Genomic DNA, 15,403 nt, shown 5'->3' with positions numbered 1-15,403 from the left:
CAGTGTGCTAATGTGAACAGTAGCCTGCAGAGCAGTGGGTGCACTGTTTAAAAAGAGATGCTTGAGGACCACTGTAATGAGCACCAGGCCCTGGAAAGAAGGCACTAACACCAAAAGCGGGCATGTGTAAGTTTCCTGAAAAATGCACTGAGATTCAATTTTTGCTTGTTAGTCTGTAAATACATGTGGCAATGTAGCTGCTGCTGCTGCCGCTGCCTCTCGTGAAATTGTCCCATTATGTCCTCAAGTAATCATATATTAATACTGAGTGGAATATGCATTTTTCGAATAAATCCTACACCATGTTAAATATGTTTTAAAGTGACAATAATATGTAAATAGATTTAGATTAATAGAGGAAGTGCCCTCAATAGTGATCTGCTATTCAACATAGCATAGTTCAACATTTGGGATTCAGATGGTTTAATCGCTGTCACTGCTGATCCCCTGCATCTCATCTCGTAGTGCTGCAGCTGTGGCTGTAACAGCCTACTGTGGATTACTCTTCGGCATGCGCTGATAATGACCACTGACTTTGGCTGGGCCGTGAACGCGCGCTCCGCGAGCCACGGTCATTTCTCTATACCGTGTGTGTGAATGGTCGCTCCCTGGGTGCCGCTGCGCGCAGCCTTTACCGATCGGCCGTGGTTCAGTGTTCAGAGCATGCCCGCTCGCCCCGCCGTTTCTCGGGTCCGAAGAGAAGCAACGGAAGACGTGCCGTTTGCGCACAGCCGTATTCATCCGGTTTTGGTCCATTTTGGGGGTTTGCTTTTTTCTTTTTCTTCCCCCCCCCCTTTTTTTTTTTTTTGCCAGTCAGCACTGTTTGCCTGTAACGACCACCAGCGCAGAACGGATGGTTCCGTTTGATTCCACGATTTTGGTGAGATGCTGAACTGGAGGCTCCTTGCCTGCCCTCTCTATCAGCTCATCCCCTCGTGCTGTCATCTCACTTCTCGTTCAATAGCGGCTTGACAGGATAGTCAGGGCAAAAACAAACAAACAAAACAAGAAAAAAGAGCGAGAGAGAAGCATGCAATAAACAAGTGTCAAGTAGCTTCGGGCTGGTTCGGTTGGAGGGAAGGAAAAAGTTCAAGTTGAAGAAGGAGGATTATGCAGTGAGTGCCGCACGTAACTATAAACAGGTACGTGATATTTTGCAATGTATTCCTGTGGAAACGATGCTGCTGATTAACCCGCCAGCTTCTGTGACCGAGCAGCACGTGTGTGTGTGTGTGTGTGTGTGTGACATGCACAGTCATATCTTGTGGCAAGTAGGAAGGGGAGGAGGGCAGCGCAGAGCGATGACATTGAGGTGCCTTTTATCCGAATATCATTCTGTAGTCCTCATGCGAGCCCTTGACGCTTGGCTGACATTGGTGATCGGGGTCATCTCCCCGCGTCTGCAGTGTCGTTCACGTGCCATGCGGAGAGACGTCCAAAAAAATATAGTCCCGTCAATAATGACCTTATTAATTGCGGTGGACTTTTTGTGGCGTGAGAGGTTTCCACATGGCGATTCTGCGCTGCATATTTTTTTTAAAGAAATGTAGTAACCTTAAAAGAATCAGGGTGGACTTCGAGACCCTGTCGTGACTCGTGATGAAGAGCTCCTGTCCGACGCGTTTATGGCTGCCGCAGCGCAGCATCCTCTTTTCAGCGCTCCCCGTAACGTGCATGAGAAAGTAACCTAAGTGAGTGCCCTTCGAAAAGAAACCAAAATCACGCTTTCAGTTCACAATAACAAACATGGAGCTGCTGGAGGGCTTTAATTGGCTGCTTGACTTGTCATTGCCTCTTGCCTCCCCTCCTCGGGACGGCAACAACGATGCATTCCTGTCTCTTATTTCTTATGCACTGCACTTTATTCAGCTTTTTTCATTCATATTTCTTCTGCTTGTTTGGTATTATATCAGAGGTGAGGGCAGTGGAAGTGTGAGCTTTCTTCTTTCTTCTTCTGCTGCTGTTGTTGGTGATGTGCTCATGCACAGGATAGCTGCCCCCCTTCAAGCTGCAGCAGAACATAACAGTGTAGGACGCACAGGAATGAACATGAGTGAGACTTTTAGTTAAGGATTTCAGGCACAAAGTTTAAGGATGAATAAGGAAAACTTTTAAAGTCAGTTGTATATCAAGCAGGGTGGCGAGGGATATGAGGCCCACACACCAGCTGTATATCCCAGAGCCTGGCAGTCATCGGCACCTTATGACATGAAACACACACGCAGACACACACACACACACACATGCCACGAAGATCTTGGTGATGAGACGCACTGTTGAGATTCACACTTCAATCTAACTGGTACAGTTTCTCTCTGCGGCCCTGCTATCTCCTCCTCCACCTTTTTAGCTCTCTTCAAGCCCGCCTGCGTCTGTGTGATTTCTGACGCTCTTTGATCTCTCTCCCGCTTTCCATTCCTCCATCTTGAGCTTTTGACAGGGGCGTAGAAATCAAAAAAGGAAGCAAAGCCCTCAGATTTGCGTGGGATCACTTCTGACACACTTTTAAGCGCATGCATATGGAAACAAGTGCATATGTTGCTCTCTCTCGCCATTTGTCTGGTTCGCTCGCAAGGACGAGTGCACAGGCTCAGCTGTTTGCCACAGTGTTTGACCTGCCAGGTGTAATCACGGCCAGTTTGCCGTGTTTGTGTGTGCATATAGTGAGACTCGGTCTTAAGTGCTAATAGGCGCTCACGCCGGAGAGCAGCAGGCTGTGTCAACCGCAATCTCCAGACTAGCCTTGACGGTGTCCTATTTGGCATGATGACACACACACATGCACAAATGGGCCTGAGATGCATAGAGTTGACTTAAGGGTCTGAGCACTACAGGTTCCCTGAGTCCATGTCCTTGCCGTCCCTTCACAACTAATCATCAAGATTAAGTCAGTGCTGTTACCATGCAGATATTCTGCAGGTTGACTTCTACATAAATATGGCATTTTTTTTGTTGTTAAATCACACATAGATGTTGTTGGGGATGATCTTTCTGTTAATCTCTCTTCCTTTTCCCAGTGCTCTATATGGGTTATATATTTATACATACATTTCACTGAAACACCTGTGAGTCCTGGAAAGTGGAGCATCAATCTTCATTAGCCTGCAATGAGGCTGGCCTTGTTGAATAAATGACTAGCATAGAGAAAGTGTGTGTGTGTCTATTTGTGTACGTGTGTGTTTGGCTGTGTGTACGTGTGCACTCGTGTGCGAATCTGTTGAGTCCTGTGGCCCACTCCGACCTGGCTGACAGATGACTGCAAGTGATTTCCAGGGTTCAGCAGATTAGGGGATTAAAAGACTGAAGGCTTCACACAATAACCCTAATGCATGTGCATGTCAGCAGGCACATGCGCATTTTGGGGGCTGCGGGGCTGTTCGGAGGTCAGCGATATCCAGTCTGACCCCTGTGCTGTGTGTTATCCCACACTGTGCAGAACTGTCCACAGTCACAGATGGAAAGCGGCATAAGAAAATCTCAAAGGTTTGATTTCACTTTACAGGTGTGAACCCGTAGAGGTACTGAAAGCCCGGTTGATACATTTTGTCCTCCCCAACCAATTCAGAGCTTACTTAGTGTTGGAAAATGAACCAGCATAGTAGCTGAATAGTTGTGACTAGGCCAGTGCAATTTTGTTGCCGATTTAGAGCCAAAAATCCCTTTTAAACACAAACCAGTTACCATTGTTTCCTTTGTTTTAATTCCTATCAACTAGAACTACATTGCACCATGTTAATTGATGTCACAGGAAAAAAGCTGCTTATATGTCTCTCAGGTATAATTACCTGAGAGCAGTAAAGTGCCTCTTATTTGAAGGCTTTCGCATGATTTCATGTGTTGACTGGCTTGGTTTTGGAAACAGCCATTTGCTGCTTGGTGTTAGCATTTTTTCCCTTTACCTGGCCATTTCGACATGGTGTGAACTGCTAAGCACTGTTGTTTCTGACAGCGCAACCATAGCAACATCGGGAAGTTTTAAATAACTTAAATCCACAGGGTTCAATTTGGGATTCCAAGTTTAGATCTTCATTTATTTTTAAGATGCTGGGAAGAATGAATTGAGCAATCACACCCAGATAATCTACACACAGTTGCATCTTGAAGCATCGACTTCTTTTCCTGTTATAACAATCAGGTCGTATAAGGTTCGGAACAATTTGTGATGTTAAAATATATATATATATATATATATATAGCAATTATTGCTGCTCTACAGTACATTAGACTATAGCACTTTATAATTTGGGAAAGAACAGCATAAGTAGTAACAGAGGACAAATAGCCTCTTGTCACTGCTGATTAACTAAGAACACTGACCTTTAGAGAGAGTAGAGGTAGGTGAAAAGGATGTTCATTCTGTCAGAATATGCAGAGAGGGTGATTATGTTTATACTGTTGCTGTAATTGTCAGGACGTGCTAGTAAATAGAAAATACTAAGCTGGGTGGCACAGCTCTATTAGAGGCAGGTCCGCCCGGCCTTCCATCCTCCCAGTTATTTCACAAGCTCAGGGATTTTTTTGCTTTTTTTTTTTTTTTTTAGAGCCAAATATACAATCATCTCAGTGTCATAAATCCACATCCAGATAGAGAAACTGCTGCAGGAATGGGCTCATTCCTATGATACTGCCCTGTTTGGCCTCCTACACAGTAGAGTTTGGGCAGCTTGACATACAACCGTGTCGGAAAGGCTTTTATAAGGACAGACCGACTCAGTTAACCAGTTATGCTTCCATACTATCCCCCCTTCCTTTTTCCTGCCTCGTCTGGCGAGGCCTCACTTTGATCCATTCATGCTCGATTGTCCTCTTTGTGTTATATTTCAACTTTCAACATTAATTGTCCTCCTTTCGAGAGCTTTTCAAGGCATAGGTAGGAATAGCATGCTGTGGGTTTTTGAGAGGCTAAAATTACAAAGGCTTGCTGATGAAGGAGAAAATTATATTAATTGCAGTAATTGATTAATTGGTGGGTAGATGAGTAAGAAACCACAGAGTGTGGAAAAAAAAATAGTAGATGACATATCCAGTGGCTTTCTGTTGAGATATTTTAAGGCTGGAGTTCATAAAAGGAAAGCTAAAATTATTATTAGTATTAGTATTATTATTATTAACCTCCCAATGTGATTACAAGACTGAATTCAATTACGTTTGGTACCACTTTACGTGTGACGAATCTGCCAGTGCAGTTACATTTTTTATGTTGAAGCACTTTTTACAAGAGCGCCTCAATTAACAGTCCTCCTTAATGTCTATGCTTCCAGTAGTCCCATCAAATTGAACCAAAACACTGACTCAACATATCATCTTAGCATCTCTCTAAAAGGCTATGACGCACATGGCTGTTGCTCCCTATTATTTAGCATTTTTCAGTGGAAAAAGAGAGATCACATTAACGTAGAGCATTGGATAGCTCTTTATCGGAACAAGCTTTCTTAAAATAGCCACGAAAAAAACATATAATAGGAGAAGATGATGCAGCAGCTAATACTTAGATCCCAACGTAACATGAATAAAATTTTAAAATGCATAATAGTCTGAGATTTGTGTTGTGTTGATCTTCTGTGATTTTTCCTAAACGTACAAGAAATTTGAAAACCATAAACTCATCGTTCATCTGGGATTTGGACACTCCTCAGAAGCCTTTGTGGCCTGTGATTTTATTTGACGGGTTTTGTATGTGTGTATGTGTGTGTGTTGCTCAGACTATACTGCTAAGCGTTACACGATGAGAGCGTATGCGTGTGTGTTTGCATGTGTGCGGTGTGTGACACCCAGCATTAGCTGTGCTTTGGAGAAAGTGACGCTCGTAGAGAGCAGCCTTCATCTTGGATTACCATGCTCATGGATCCTGTGGGTTTTTGTGTTGGAAGTGATGGCAGAGTGGGATAATATTTACTACATCTGTCTGACAGCTGACCGACTGGTTTTAACTCATCCCTCTCATGGACTCATGGCGCTTTGTGATGAGCTTCTTCCCTGCATTGAAGTGCAGCCAAGCACATGCGCCTGCTTGCATGTGGACAACGGCTGGTACCGAGCCTTTCATCATAACAAGGCTGTGTAAGACCATCAGTTTCAGCGGATGATGTGGGTGAAATTTGGAACACACAGAAACAAAGGCCGCTGACCAGTGAGTGATGTGTTCACTCATTTAGGTGCTCAGCGTTCATGTTGATGTTTGAGCGAAGGCGAGCACTGTCAGTCATCTGTCAGTGAAAATGACACCTACAGCACTGTGTATGAAACGGGCTGAAGGCTGATCTTTTTGCAAAGAAGTCATGGTACAGCTGAACATGCACCTTATTGGAAACGAATGAAACTGAATTTCTTTCGCAGAGGAAACTTAATTGAAGTCACTAAAAAATAACATCCTTCGTCTGTTGGTCTTTGTTTAACAGTTCAGGGTTTTCTTTCTCAGTGTAGACAGTCTTTTTTTTTAACAAGTTACTAAAATTATTTTCTTCTGTTCCCGAGGAGTGGAGTTAATAGTGGGAAAGTCCTTATCTGCCTTTAAGAAGACATTGTGACCGGTTGAGTCATGCTCAAATATACTGCCTTTATTACTTAGACTTACAGAGTCATTAAGGCCTGACCCCGTTGCTCCTTAGATCAGAAAGTGTATTAACAGCATTCATTGATGATACTTAAGGATCTTTTGTAAGAGTGAACTTTCGTAAAGCCCTCTGACCCAGGAACTATTGAATATTGTGGGGATTAGACAGGTATCCGCTTTAACCTTGACTGGTCGAACATGTAGAGACTGAGGACAACTTCAAGAGGAAAATCAGCATAAAGGCAGTAAAGGGTGCTCGGCCACCATGTGCCATTAGAACAGCTTCAGTATGCTTTGGGATTTATCTTCCAAGTCTCTGGAATTCTACTGGAGGGATGGCAAATTATCCTGCCCAAAAATATTCCCTTATTTTGTGTGTTAATTCCACTGGTGGAGATTATCATTTAATCTGTCAGTCCAAAACAGTTCCACAAGTGTTTAAGTGGACTGGGATATAAAGACTTTACTCACCAACTCCTGGCACCCGTGCATGGGATCATTGCCATTCTGAATAAGATCACTTCCATCAACATTCCCATATAGGATAAAATTGGTCAATCAGAAGAACTTTGTATTGGTTTGCAGTGACCATTTCCTGTCAGGGCACACGTGGAACGAGTGAATAGCCTTACTATAGGAATCAAGCATTCAGGTTTTATCTTTAACATGTCTCTAATAACTGCATGATAGCACTGATATAGCTAGGCAACGGACATGCACACAGTTTCAGACCAGTCAGTTGACAATAATCCCTTCCCTTAATATGTGGGATCATTCAATTCCATGCCTTTCCTTGGCCAGTGAAATAACTACAAACTCTCTGTGGCAGCCAGTGGAATCTGTATATTTAGTATACCATCTATCCATGTTCTCTCTGCCTCTCTCTGTCTCTCTTTCTAAGCAGACATGTCTAGTTACAGTCTAAAATGGCCTTGTGAAGGAGGATGGGAGTTAAGATGGCATCCCCAGAGACTTTTCAGAGAAGTAATTTAATAAACTGTTATATTTTCCCACTCCACAAGGGAAAGGGGATAGACTCAGAAAAGTAATGAAACTCAGCTGTTGAATTTTTAATATTAAAGAATCAATTTCCTATTGCTGAACACAACTAAGTAAAAGGTCCTTTCTTCCACATGCATTGCAGCTCGCACAGAATAGCATTGACTTATGGCTGGCCTCCTGTTCTTACTGTGGGAAGATGTAAAGGTTTGATGAGAACATTTGTTGAGCAGCATCTTCTACCTCCCGTCCACCCTTGAACGTTTAAGCACCAGCTGGAAGCACACATTGTCCTCACCTAAGTCCCTACTCCAAAAAAAAATTTTAAAAAATGGACTGGCTATCGCAAGCATAAATGCACTTTAAAAAAAATGTTAAAAGCACCAAAAGCATTTTCTGAATTAAGCTGCAATCCATCTGAAGGTCAAGATTTCACAGTGTGTAGGTACATTTGCAGAATTATGAAGTCATACATGCACAGCACTGCTTTCATGCAGTGCTGTAAAAAAAATAAAAATAAGTCATCTGGATACAATTACTGGAAATCATTTCTTCAGATGTCTTGGCTGTCTTAACAAATAACCAGTCAGCCATTCAGTCTGAGATTCCTTAAAAAAGGGTCTTCCAGGAAAACTTTTCACTTATGCATAGGCCAAGGCAGGGTATGCTGAAAATATATGCAAAAATAATGCCTTTCGAAGAAGTGGTCATTCAGACCTTGTGCTATATATATCTATATTTTTGGGATGCAGGATTAACAATAAATACACACACACACACACACACAATGTGTTACAGTTTCTGTGGTTTAGGAATTTGTGGAAGTATTTAAAGGCATTTATTAATGCTTCCCAGCATAGACAGTATATATTGCATGACTATACAGCCAAGTCAAACCCAAATTAGTCTGCAGTAGTGATGCTCTTGTGCATCGAGGCTGGCATCTTTAGCATTTTTGTTGGAGTTAGCTAAAGTGGCTCTGATTCTGTTTAAAATTAAGACTTGTAGAGCATCCATCGGCTTCTGCGTGTCTCCAGCAGAGGCAGCTGAAAGCCAGCATTTTCCCCTTTTTTTTCCTCTTTTTTTGCTAGTTTCTTCTCCCATTTGTAGCTCGCATTGTCTTCTTTTTACCTCTCTCTTTTTTTAAATGGTTCTGACCTTAACAGGTTTCTGTGACATCTGATTGATGCTGAACGCTGGTATTTGATAATTAGCGCAGTTTCCTACCTTTCCCGCTTCTGTCAAAGCATTCGGCTGTTTGTTTACCGCAGATATGCAATGACACTCCTTTTACCCTGACTCCACTGCTACGTGAGGGAGACAGAGAGAGAGAGAGAGAGGTCAGGTGATGATATATGACCGCGATGCTGCATTCCAGCACAGGATGATTAATCTCTGCTGGGAACACTTCACGAATACAAGTTTAACCTAGCTCGGCCTTGCACATGCCTGGACATACACATGTGCAGGCGTGCGCACGGCACAGCAAACACACACAGGTGTAAACACGCGCACACTCTGCATGCTTAACAAGCTGGACATAAACGCTGGGCCAGAGTGCATGTAGTTGTGTTTGTATGCAATTCATGTGCAACTACCCTACCTTCCCCTTCCCCGACCCTCTCCACCTAGCATCCAGACGGATGTATTCACACAAAATCACACTCCCGTATACACCCATATCCTCTTTTTTTTGTCTCTGCCTGCCTTGTTCATTCCCCCTCTATTCTCACTGGCCTCAGTGGTGCAATGTCTCACATTCACCCCTCTCCTCTTTTGCCTTGTCCATTCATCACAAACAGTCACAGATGCTCACACTCACACAGGGAGAAAGAGAGTCAGAAAAGGGAGGGAGAGAAAGAGTGCGAGCTGCTCTGTATAAGGCCATTTGGCTCCACTAACAGTGAGCATAAGGCTATAGGATTAGTGCTGCTAGGTGCTAACAGCTTCAATGTCTTAATAAGCACAGAGAAAGGCAGGATCTGGCCCTCTTTGTGCGATACAGCTGTGTCTATGTACATAAGTGTGCATATTCAGGTGCTCTGCACAGGTACAAATACTTTTTGGCAGTCCTGGGCCAGCACATTGAGAGGATAAGTGTAAATACAACGGGCTGCATCCGAAGCTCCATTACTTGAGCGCACTTCAACAAATTGTTCCACAGTTGTACTCATTGAAACACAGAGGGTGGTTGAACACATCTTTATTTTAATGAAGTCATTTATTGTAATGGAGAGCATTTACAGACAACTGTAGCTTAGATTCCTATGCTTTTGTCATTTCTGCTTCTCTGCCTCTTTACATAGTAACAAAGACACAGAGCTGGCTATGTCTCTGTATCACTGATTGAGTATAGCTGCGAATGCAGTCCATCTTCTTTCCTGGGACTGGATGGAAGGGTGGGCATTGGTGGGGGTGGGGATATGAGTTTTGTAGAAACACACTGTCACGTAATCATGTAATTAAATGTTTCTAGCAAGACAGGAAGACTTGAACAAATTTAGGATAAAATGAGCATCTAACACCAAAGCTTTTGACCATTAACTTTGTAAATTGTGGTTAGGTTTTTATCCAAGACTATACCGATGGAGCAGACAGGGACCGGAATCTGCCCATTTTTAGCATTATCATCCCTTACCAGTGAGCAGCCATTCATAATGTTCAATTATGAGTGGATCTATTTCATGCATGCGCAAACAAATAGTCACAGCTTCACGCTAAAGTGTCATTAGCTAAGTCTACCAGAGTAAGCTATGAAAACGTTCATAGCAAAAAACTAGTCAGACTATTAAATCAAAAGAAGACAAAGTGGCTAAAGCTAAAAGCCATCTGGAAAGGATCAAAGCAGTTATGAGGGAAATTATGGAGACGAACAAAAAAGGGGAAAATGGTCAATGTCCTGTTATCTGGTGAATTTACATACATCATTTTCATCAGTATGTATATATATGTCCCTGACATTTGTTTTGTTACATAAGTCTATTTCTCCTGCTTTTGTTAAGGTGGTAAGGTAAAATAGATCAAGGTCGGTGTACAGCAGCTCATTTTCAGTTCAGTTTCAGTAAAAGCACTTTATTTGAAGTTGTTAAAGTGAGATAAGATTGTGGAACAGGCTGCAGTTTGGGGGAAAATTTATATGTTTGCATGTGCTGTCAGGTACAGTTTTTAAAAGTAAATCAGAATCAGGAGAAATTTTTCTCTCTAAGTGTGGGAATGTAATTGATGTCTACCTTATGTATGGCGAGTCTCGATTTATAAGCTATTGTTGTTGCACTATAATCAGTAAAAATGTTCTATATTTTTATCATTAATCTTAGTCGTATCCACCATGGTCAGACTTGTGGTTAGCGGTGGTGAGAAGCATACTTTTTATTAAAGCTTCTTGCTTTGCTAAAATACAAACCATGAAGCCATTATTAGTATAGCAGTTTACAGAGCTATTAAACCAACTTTCATTATTTAAATTAAGTCAGTAAAGACTAATTGGTTCAATCTGAACTGCATTCTGCCCTCTTGGTGTCAACTTTAAGGAGTTTGGAGTCAGTTGCATAGCTCGAGAAGTTGAAGATTGGAAGCATTTAACTTGCAACCTGAGTTTAAATGAGGTTATTACTTTTTTTTTATTACTCCCAGCTATAATTAAAACTGATCTGCCACCGAAAATGCAACAGCAGCCCTGTTTGCATTACGTCGCATGGATCCTGTGTGCATGCGAAGGCAATTTGGAGTGGTGGATTAATGCAAGTTGGCAAAAGAGAAGCATACGTATCTAACGTGAACATATACTCGCAGACGATTGTGTGTTTTATCTCTTTGGGTGTTAATCCTTTATATAGCACCAGCTTAATTCATAACATAAGGAGTGTCCATTATCAAATGCAAAGATTTGGGAGAGCAAAATAGTACTGCATGAAGGGGATGAAAGAGAGTAATGTAATCCTTTGTGAAAGTGCCATCATATCACGCAGCCCCACTCAATCGCCTCACCAGCAACAGAATAGATGAATGTCCTGGATGATTCTAATCTCATAACCCGCATACACACATTATACACACGCACACTCACACACAGATGACTTGTCTACACCATATTCATATTTGATGTTATTACTATTCACTCATGTGAATAGTAATAACACGAATGGATGTAATGATGTTATTGGACTTGAAAATGCCCTCTGAGACTTTTGTGTGTGTGAATGTGTCTTCTAAAAATGTGAGCTTGGCGTGTTCGACTTTGCCAATTATATTTGCAACTCCTGCACAGAACATTCGCACTTAAGGTTAATGCCTCGGCTTTTTATTATTACCACATGTTGTCGCGTCTCAAGAGTTCTTTTGTTTCTATAAGTGTCAAGCCCTGATGGAGCTCGCGGTGCGGTGTGACACTGTGCATAATAAGGGCACTTCACGTTCACCGTGTTTGTGCGGTTGTATCTAGGCAGAGCGGTCTAATCTTTAAGTCCACTTCTCTGTTTTCTTTACCCTGCTGTCGCTCAACATTGATTTAAGAATATAGCCCTATTTGCACGGAACGCCACGTAATAACTGTTGAGCCTCTTGAAAGACAGCAAAATGTTCCTTATCGCATGCTGCACTGCGTGTTATCCATCTCATCATCCCGATGTCACTCTTCTGATAGATTTGAACCTGCTTTCTGTTACTTGGTCTGCATACTGTGTAAAGACATGAGCCTCTTGATAATTTCCAGCAGAGCCTCTTTAACTCTGATGTAGGAAACAGACAGAAGAAAGAGGTGGAGGACAGCAAATAAAACTTTGAAAAACAAAAAAAAAGAGACACCAAAATCACCAAAATGTACAGGACTAATAATATTACTGGACCTCTGTGTTTGGTGAAATGTGGTAGGTCATTTGTGGTGGAATATTTTACTTATCAGCTACAAAAATCACACATGAGCACAAAAAGCCTAATCAAACCTGACATTTTTTAACAAATAATTAAAGGTTCCTGAGTCATACTTCCTGTGCAAATATGGCATATGTGAACAGCTGCCAAGAGTGGTTTGGGAAAGACTGCTCACAGGAGGAGGATTTGGTTCATAATGTAAGGTTTTCTGGATGTTTCAAGTTTTTAATTGTTTGTTTTGAGTGAATTTTGAATGTTGTCAGTGATGATAAAATTCTAGTACTGCCTGGAAACAACCAGTCGATAGGAAATAATATGTATTCCCCGACTGGTTGACAGTTGGTTGCAGGAGGTTGCTTGTTGGAAATTTGCTTTGCAAAAAAGCCAGCACAGAACAAGAAAACGCCTGTGACGATAACGCTGTGTGGGTTGTGATCAATTGATGGTTTCTTATAAACTTGGTGAAGTTTTTATCAAAAGTTTAGTCATTTACAAACACACTACAGGTGAGTATTTATCAGTAATTCAAAGAATGGACACAATTTAACATATTAAAGTAAATGACTGAAAATATACCAAACTAATATGGATATCATAGACACACAAAATAGATATTTTCAATCAAATAACAATCAGTTGAGTATATAATTTATGTTAGAGCTAAACTGGGCTCCTAATGAACAATTATTCTTCCTGCTGCAACCTGCAAGACAGGCATTAATAGCTTCTTTAAAACTATCCCTGTGCAATATATTAAATACATTAAAGTCACATAATATATATTTTCTCTCTTTGTTTACTAATCCTTCACACCAAAAGCAGAAAAGATGTGAAAGAAGAAATTTTCAGTGATATAAAAGAAAAAGGAAGTGTAACATGGCATTAACATACATAACATGATGTCTAGTAAAATGACTTCAGCTCTAACTGAGTCGTATCCACGAAGTTTGGTGGCAGCAGAGCTCGGGTCTGTGATTAGACTCTAAATTAGAAATTTGCCTCGAACTGAATCACCTCAAATATCATCTGCTATAAGGTCAGCATAAGATATGTGAGAAGGCTCAAGTTCAATTTAGAGGAGTGAGTGTGCTTTGCTTTTAACTGCTCAGACTATATCTTAGAGCAAACACTTGCATCCTGTGTTATTTTCATGGATTTAGTTTTGTGGATTTTCATGGATTTAGTTGGTGAAGGCGCACTGACATAATCACTTAAACTGCCTTCATGTTTATTATGTCTGCCAGTATAATATTTTCCTCAACATGGATTTTATAACCCCAGAAAGGAGCTAAACCCAAAGAGAGTTTGAAGCAGAATGTGAATACTCATTAAGTCAGAGGTGCAAGAGCATGAATGTATTAAGTGTTTTCATGGACACGATCACAGTCCATCAAAAACCTCAAGGACGTTTTGAATTCTCACTTTTTTCCTACCCGAAGCTAGCAATTTAATTTTATTTTATTTTTTTGTCTGCTCCCTTATGTTCCTTTTACATTTGTGTAAAAGGATAAAAACAAACTGTGTGTCAGGATTTACACTCGTGTAAGAGTTTAACAATATTAGGGTCGCAGCTACTGTCAATTAAATGATGGCAACAATTGTTGCCACCAGCCCCTCTCACATCCTGATACCTTGATCGCTTCTGACAGAATGTTTTATTTCCTGCCAACCGCAAATCTGTAGCTGATGTTTGGAAGGCGAAGCTTGGAAATACAATAAAGTCGTATATCTGTACGTTTTCATTCTTATGAACCACATTACATTTGTCTCCTGAGGTTTTGTTATTAAATCTGCCTCAGTACTGCCACTGTATAACCAGATGCTTTTATATTTCTGGCACAAAATAATGCCTTCCATTCATTTGAGTCATGTTTACTTGGGAAAAGGAATAAAAATGGAGTTAAGAATACATACGTTTTATATACCACCAGCAGGGTTTGTGTGGATGCTCAGCTGAGTAGCTTATCACCTTTGTTGCCTTGCATCTTCTCTTTGAAAATTCCTTCTCTAATAATAATAATAAAAAAACCCATGTACTATAAAATATGAATACTAAACAATAACTGTAAAAAAAGAAGAAAGAATCAGCGGAAAAATAATTTGACTGCATTCAGACATGTTTTTGTTCCACAGCAAGGACTACGACAGAGCTTTTAAACTGTTAGATTCCTGCTGCTTTTTAATATCTTGTGTGATCTATTTGTGTCCTAAGCTGCTAATAGCTAGAAGGAATCAGGGGAACACAGCAGGGGTGGCGCTCAGATAATGGATTGGTTATTTTATGTTTCTCCCCCAAAAAAGAGATTTTGTGAATTTGTCTCCCCCCCTCTTCCTTTCCTTTATTTATCACTTGTCTCCGTTTTGTTTTACTACAAAAAAAAAAACAACAACAAGATTTTCTTCTGCGTTGGAGTGCTATAAAAATTCAGCATCACAGTTGTTTAGAAGAGTGCTGGAGTTGGCACTACTTAGCTCGAGCAAAGACAGAGCGTAATGTTTTTTGGTAAATCAGTGTAGGATGGAATTTCAGGACCCTGCACTTACCCTCGGCAAGAGGATATCACTCTGGGTGAGCTGAACTAGAGGAACACTGGCCCAGTGGGCGAGAGCGATTTTCGAGAGCGCTGAAACTCTATTCTCCATTTCACAGTCACAGCACTGGCATAGCTGTGATAACAATGTGCCCTAAACCTGACTTATGTTCTTATTTATTCTGTGTGCCCCTCAATTCCCTGACAATTATTCAGGGGGGGGAAAAATTTTTTAAAAAAAATAATTGCCGGCATTGTACGTGCGCTCCAACGTGTCGGTGGTGCAGCAAGGCAGAGCTGCAGCCAGTGTGCTTAATCATACAATTTAGAAACGCGTGAGAGAGAATTACTTTCAAAACCTGCTCCTGACGACTTCAAAGTTTTAAGGATGGCCAGCGTGCTAATTCTCCATTAATTACTGATATAGAATAAAAAAGTCAAAACAAGTTAA

The 15,403-nt window shown here is 41.2% G+C and overlaps 1 protein-coding gene across 1 annotated transcript in view; it reads left to right on the top strand.

Annotated features, from left to right (window-relative positions):
- Positions 1-422: 422 nt before the first annotated feature.
- The window catches only part of LOC102785444 (teneurin-2), an 81,948-nt gene continuing 66,967 nt past the window's right edge, over positions 423-15,403 (top strand). Inside the window, exon 1 of the mRNA XM_035909619.2 lies at positions 423-1,142. The gene's annotated coding sequence lies outside the window, so the exon portion shown is untranslated. The remainder of the gene's footprint in view (positions 1,143-15,403) is intronic.

Source organism: Neolamprologus brichardi, chromosome 2, assembly GCF_056152115.1.
Source record: "Neolamprologus brichardi isolate AB-2024 chromosome 2, ASM5615211v1, whole genome shotgun sequence".
Lineage (NCBI taxonomy): Eukaryota > Metazoa > Chordata > Actinopteri > Cichliformes > Cichlidae > Neolamprologus > Neolamprologus brichardi.
This window is presented reverse-complemented; position numbering and strand designations above follow the sequence as displayed.